Source organism: Microtus pennsylvanicus, chromosome 4 (assembly GCF_037038515.1).
Source record: "Microtus pennsylvanicus isolate mMicPen1 chromosome 4, mMicPen1.hap1, whole genome shotgun sequence".
Taxonomy (NCBI): Eukaryota; Metazoa; Chordata; class Mammalia; order Rodentia; family Cricetidae; genus Microtus; species Microtus pennsylvanicus.
In genome coordinates this window covers 19,707,174-19,713,799 of record NC_134582.1, presented here as the reverse complement: position 1 = coordinate 19,713,799, position 6,626 = coordinate 19,707,174, and positions in this window count along the sequence as shown.

The window sequence follows — 6,626 nt, the reverse complement described above, 5'->3', positions numbered from 1 at the left end:
GTTGACTAGAGAAGGAAAACAACTCTTTGGTGCATTGTGGTCTCCGCTGGATGGGACACTCTCATTGTGGCCTCTGCTGGATGGGACACACTCACTGTGGCCTCTGCTGGATGGAACGCAATCACTGTGGTCTCTGCTGTATGGAACGCAATCACTGTGGTCTCTGCTGGATGGGACGCACTCACTGTGGCCTCTGCTGGATGGAACGCAATCACTGTGGTCTCTGCTGTATGGAACGCAATCACTGTGGTCTCTGCTGGATGGGACGCACTCACTGTGGCCTCTGCTGTATAGGACGCACTCACTGTGGCCTCTGCTGTATGGGACGCAATCACTGTGGCCTCTGCTGTATGGGACGCACTCACTGTGGCCTCTGCTGTATAGGACGCACTCACTGTGGCCTCTGCTGTATGGGATGCACTAACTGTGGCCTCTGCTGTATGGGATGCACTCACTGTGGCCTCTGCTGTATGGGACGCAATCACTGTGGTCTCTGCTGTATGGAACGCACTCACTGTGGTCTCTGCTGTATGGGATGCACTAACTGTGGCCTCTGCTGTATGGGATGCACTCACTGTGGCCTCTGCTGTATGGGACGCAATCACTGTGGTCTCTGCTGTATGGGACGCACTCACTGTGGCCTCTGCTGGATGGGATGCACTCACTGTGGCCTCTGCTGTATGGGACGCACTCACTGTGGCCTCTGCTGTATGGGACGCACTCACTGTGGTCTCTGCTGTATGGGACACACTCACTGTGGCCTCTACTGTATGGGACACACTCACTGTGGCCTCTGCTGTATGGGATGTACTTTCCTGAATTCCTAAATGTCTCCATCTTCACCGTGATCAAAGAAGAGTGTCAGATTATATGAAGCTACCTGCAGAAGCACCCTCCAGTGTATTACTAACATCACTGTAGTAGCAGTAAGGAAGCTGCTGTTCTGGGTACCATGGCTGAGGGAGCAGATGCGGTCCTCTCACTGTCACCTCTTCTGGATCTTCTGGATCCCTGGCTGTGCTGGAGGCTCTAATACAGGCCATGCCCCCTGGGTTTTACCATCCTGTTATAATACAGGCCACTGTCCTGCCCCACCCCCTGGGTTTTACCATCCTATTCTTTGCTATCCACTCAGCCTCTGGGAGTTTCAGGCTACTGCTGGAAAAGGAACACAGACAGCAGAAGCTTGAGTAGGTGCGGAGCTGCCTACAACTAAGGACTTAACAGAATCCCAGAGATAGAGATGGAAGGGAATGAGAGAGCCGCCATAGTATTGCTCCATACCAATCATAGTAGCTGAGAGAAAAAAGTCCCAATGTTCTTATCACAAAGAAATGATTAGTATTTAATATCATAGATAGCTCAAATAACTTCCATTGATTATGACTCATGTATCCATATGTATGCAAAAAATATTATTGTCCCAGTATGTACAATTTTTACGGGTCAATTAAAAACATAAAGAAACAGGTGATAAGCAAGGAAAAGAGCCGGACCAGAGGCTGGGAAAGCAGGTTGACTGGATAGGCAAAGAGTTGAGCACAGACAGAGAAATAAATAAGGGGCCATATCAGTGTAGGATCAGAAACAAGAATTACACAAAGTAGCAACTCAACACCCTCTCCTAGACTCTGGACCAGTCCTCACAGCCCAGCCGACAGTTGGTTCTACAGAGAGCATGTGGCTTCCTAGACCCTCTGAATTGCAGCTCCCCTTGAAGCTGCTGGCTGCTTAGCTGCCGTACCAGACATTCTCCGTCTAGGGGAGGGGAAGGAAATAGAATTTAAAATCTATCCGTGGCTTTCCGTATTGGCACAGTTCCACGGAAGCCTGAGAGGGAGAGGACTCTGGGAGCGAGGGCTTAATGAGGTGTTGTGATTGTTGGAGGTGGCCTGCCCCCCACTGGGAAGTTACTGTAATCGGGGAGAGGTCTGCCAAAGGTGACGATGAGCACCCTGCGGGAGAGGGGAGAGGCGATGGAGCCGGAGGTTCCTGTGCTCTTGGGCTCTGTAGCGACCATCCCTTTGCAGGAAACACTTCTTCTTGAGGTTGCCACTTCTCATTTTCAAGGATGGAAGTAACCCATAGGATGCTTGCCTTCCCCCGTTCCCCAAGGACAATGCAACATGTCATCTCTGCCCTTTTAGCCGAAACATTTGACGAGCTGTTTGGTGGTGATAGGTAGCAACCCTTCCTCATCCCCCCCCCCCCCCACCTAGGGACGCAATCCAAAGGTTTTCTAACACTTCGTATAACTCAGCTGTGAGAGCCAGATGACTCGTTCCTTCTTTTATTTTGCTTTTAAAGAGGGTATTTGTGTAAGTGCACAGTGTATTTTCAGAACAAAGCTGAGACGGTGGTCCTCGTTGCCACTCACTGGCCCGGGGTTAAACTTCCACCATGGGGCCCAAGATGCCTGTTTTTGCAGTTCCCAGAGCTGGCCAAGGTTGCTTCTGCTTACTCATCTTCCTCAAGGCTCCCAAATGTTTTCCTGGAATATGCTTGTGGTGTGTGGGGGGTGAGGGAGGGTGTCTGGGGAGGTTATTTATAATCTCACGTAATCCTCATTCTCATACAGAACACATGCAGATTTGCCTTGGATGGGGAGACCAACAACCCATGTGAGCAGGAAAGAATGCAAGAGAGGCACTTGGCACTCCTGACCCCCAACCTGTATCCAATTTAGAAGTCTTGGCCTTCCCGCTATGGGCTAAGGAGTGATGGACCCGTGACACAGAATGTCTGCCTGTCCTTTGGAAGATGAAGCTTGGTCCTGACCCAACCTTCACTAGTGACATCATGGCCAGTCTATAGTAAAAAGCAGTAACAAGGATGGAGGTTCTGGATGATGGGGGTTGGGAAGAGGCAGTCTTCTAGTATCCTTTCTGCTTAACAGCTCACACAGCAGAATTTACCTTCCTGTCACTGATAAATTCTGAAATGGTCATGGGCTGAAACATAGCTTCAGACGGTCTTTGGAAATGGTAGAAGAAACAGGTTAAGGTTATAATTCAAATAAGCCAGACCTAGGAATAGCCCAGGTTCTGGTATTAGCCATTGTTCACACTCATCCTATGACACTACTTGTCTGGGTCCACAGGCAGGCAGCTTCACCTCGCTGTCTTCTCATTTTCAAGACAGAAAGAAGAGTAATTCCCACGGCATGTGGCCATGTGAAGCAGGATGATCCCAGGAATCCTCTGTAGGTCAGGCTACTCTGTATAGAAATGTGCTCAGACTAGAAAGATAAGCCCGGTGGGTAAAGGTCTTACTACACAATGTGATGACCTGAGCTCGGGTCCCTAGAACCCACATACAGCTGGATTTGACGGTACATATTTATAAACCCAGGGCTCCTCTGGTGAGATAGAAGGTAGAGACCTCAGAATTCCTGGAAGTTCATGGACCAGCTAGCCCTGGTAAACTAGAAATCTTGTTTCAAAAAATATGGAGGATGAGAACCGACATTTGAGGTTGCCTCTGAACTACACATATATGACATGTGTGCTGTGGCATGTAAAGGTGTGTATGCATGCACACACACACACACACTCACACGAACAATGTGGGGAACAGAGGAAGCCTTGAGTGAATGTGTAAAGAGCAGGCGAAGTCCTGAGTGAATGTATATTGTTGACAAGGGCACAGTCATGCCAAGGACATCAATGCCTCAAACCCAGAGGAATTGGCAAATCCTTCCTGTAGGCAAGGCTCAGAAACAATGGCAACGCTTCCCTCTGGTCCAAGAGTGAGTATTTAGGAGCCACTGACCAGAGTGAGCAGAAACCAGCAACTGCAGCGTCTTCTGCCAGAATGACTGCTTCCCTACAGAGACCTTCTACCGAGGCTAAGTAACCCTATCTAGGAGGGAAGATTAGCAACTCCCAGAGGTCCCCAGGTTGTTGCAGAATTGGTCCTGCTCCAGCAGAGCAAGTATTGCTCCCCTGTAGCAACCTTTCTGGATGTGTGTCTATCCTTTTTGGTCCCTCATTATCCTAGTCAGATCGATCCCTAATTGGTGCTGGATCCAGTAGAAAAGAAAATCTGTGTTCAGTAACCACTCTGCCTGTTTTTATGTATCCTTGGAACATTACACACAACACCAACACTTTAGGATAAAGAAAATCACTTAACTTTCTGTCTTAGTGTCCTATTGCTGTGAGGAGACACCATGGCCACAGCGACTCTTAGAAAAGAAAGCATTTAATTTGGGCTTGCTAGCAATTTCCGAGGGTTAGTCCATTAGTATGGCGGGAAGCATAGTCACGCATAGGAAGAAGTGGTACTGGAGAGGTAACTGAGAATTCTACGTCTGGTACCACAAGCAGCAGGAAGAGAGATTCTGAACTTGGCCTTGGAAACCTCAAAGACCACTAAGAGTGACACACTTCCTCCAACAAGGCCACACCTACTCCCACAAGGCCACACCTCTTCATCCTTCTCAAATTCTACCACTCCCTAAGACTAAGATTCAAATATAACGAACATATGGGGGCCATTCTCATTCAAACCACCACTCTCTCCACGTTATTTTCCTCTCAGAACATGAAGTCAAGGATGAGACAATTTACTGAGTAACATTCAGATAGCGCCCGAGCCTCTGCTGGCAGGCAAACTGTCAAGAGAGAAAGGCACTCTGCTCCCTCGTGTAGAGGGAGTCTTACCTATGTCAGCACTGAGCTTGGTCTAGGAGGGTTTGATGAAAGCATTGCACCACTGAGCCTTTTCAACATTCTCCAGACTCTCAGGCCGCAGGGGCATTCTGCAGGCAGAACTACATGTACAAAGCATGCCGAGTTCAGCCGCAGACCACAGCGATTGATTTGTTAGCTGACAATCAATTAGTCTGTGAGCTCTGGGGCTTACATAAATACTTCCTGAAAGTTCCAAATACTCAATAACCTCTTCTCAAGAATGATGAGAAGAGAAAATGGCAGAAACCCCACAGTTAGAATACACTCTTTGATGACAGGGGACATTGTCGGTTGACCTGCAGTTGAAATACACTGGGGCAAACTTTTCTAATCAGAGCCCCAGTTCTGGAAAATATCTTCTTCCCTTTGGGCTCATTTGGAATCAAAATGGGTTCAGTTAGCAGGCAGCATATGATGCATTGGAGAAACAGGTCTTTCGTGGTTGTAGTTCCCTATGTTTTACAGTGCCATGACACAGGGCCGTATCAGTAATGTTAAAAGTCAGAGGTTTAGACATGCCCAAACAGTAATTAATTTAAGAGGTTATCTTTCTGACATCATGGCCATTGTATGTAGATGCTAACGCTCGGGATACTGATGTGATGTTCTTGAAGTTTGGAATTCAAACAGAATTTGGATTGGTGAGTAACTAAAAGGGAACTTTCCATTGCTAATTAAAGCCATTCCAGAAGTGTGGAACATGCTCTTATTATTTATTCGCTGTTTCCAGCTAAGCAGTGGGAACAAATGCTCAGATGGGCTATTGTAGTTAAAGGACTTTAACTTTCTACTTCCTGGTGTGTCCTTCGGAAGGATATGTTGACATTTCTGGGTCTTTAGATGGGAACCTCTATGGAAATAGGGTCATTGTGGATGGACTTAGTTAAAACCGAGTCACACTGGGCTAGGGTGGAATCTGAGTAGAATTGACTGGTGCCCTTATAGGGAGGAAGAAAACACACAAGGAGGCATGGCCAGGTGTCAACATGAGCAGGTGATACCAGCAAAGAAAAGACAAGGACTCAGGCAGGCCGGGGAAATGGCTTAGTGCAGGCCAGACAGACAGGAGGAACAGAGTTCAGCTCCCCCAACACCCACAAAAAAGCCAGGAAAGTGTGGTGGCCTGCCTGGAATCCCAACACTGCCTTGATAGGCAGAGACAAGAGATCTCCTGGAAATCCTGGAAGTCCTAGCTTCAGTTAGGAACTCAGTCCCAGTGAATAGAATGGAGGATAATCAAGGAAGACACCCAATGGCCACCTCTGGCTTCTACATGAATGTGTACATGTGTACACACGTGTGTGTGTGTGTGTGTGAAATAGAGAGCATGCATATGTACACTTCACACATATAAACTTAAAAGAACTGCCATCCATGCAATAGTGGTGCACACCTTTAATCCCAGCACTCAGAAGGCAGAGGCAAGTGAATCTCTGAGTTCGAGGCCAGCCTGGTCTACAGAGAGTTCCAAGACAGCCAGGGCTACTCAGCAAATCCCTGTCTCGGGAAAAAAAAAAGGAAGGAAGGAAGGAAGGAAGGAAGGAAGGAAGGAAGGAAGGAAGGAAGGAAGAAAGGAAGGAAAAAAGGAAGGAAGGAAGAAAGGAAGGAAGGAAGGAAGGAAGGAAGGAAGGAAGGAAGGAAGGAAGGAAGGAAGGAAGAAAAAAGGAAGGCAGGCAGGCAAAGAGAAAAGAAATGCCAAGGATAGATCACAAAAGCTAAAAGAGACAGGAGTCCTCTACCACTTCCATGGGAATGTGGCCCTGCTAACACTGTGGTTTCAGACTCTTGCTACAACCCTGAGATGGTGACATTCTGCGCTGTTTTAAGCTGTTGGGTGTGGTGCGTCTTCAGGCAGCCCCAGGAAGTGAATACAGGCAGTCTGCACCCTCCTTTCAGCCCTTATCAGTGTCACTTTGCAGTGAGAGGCTGGCT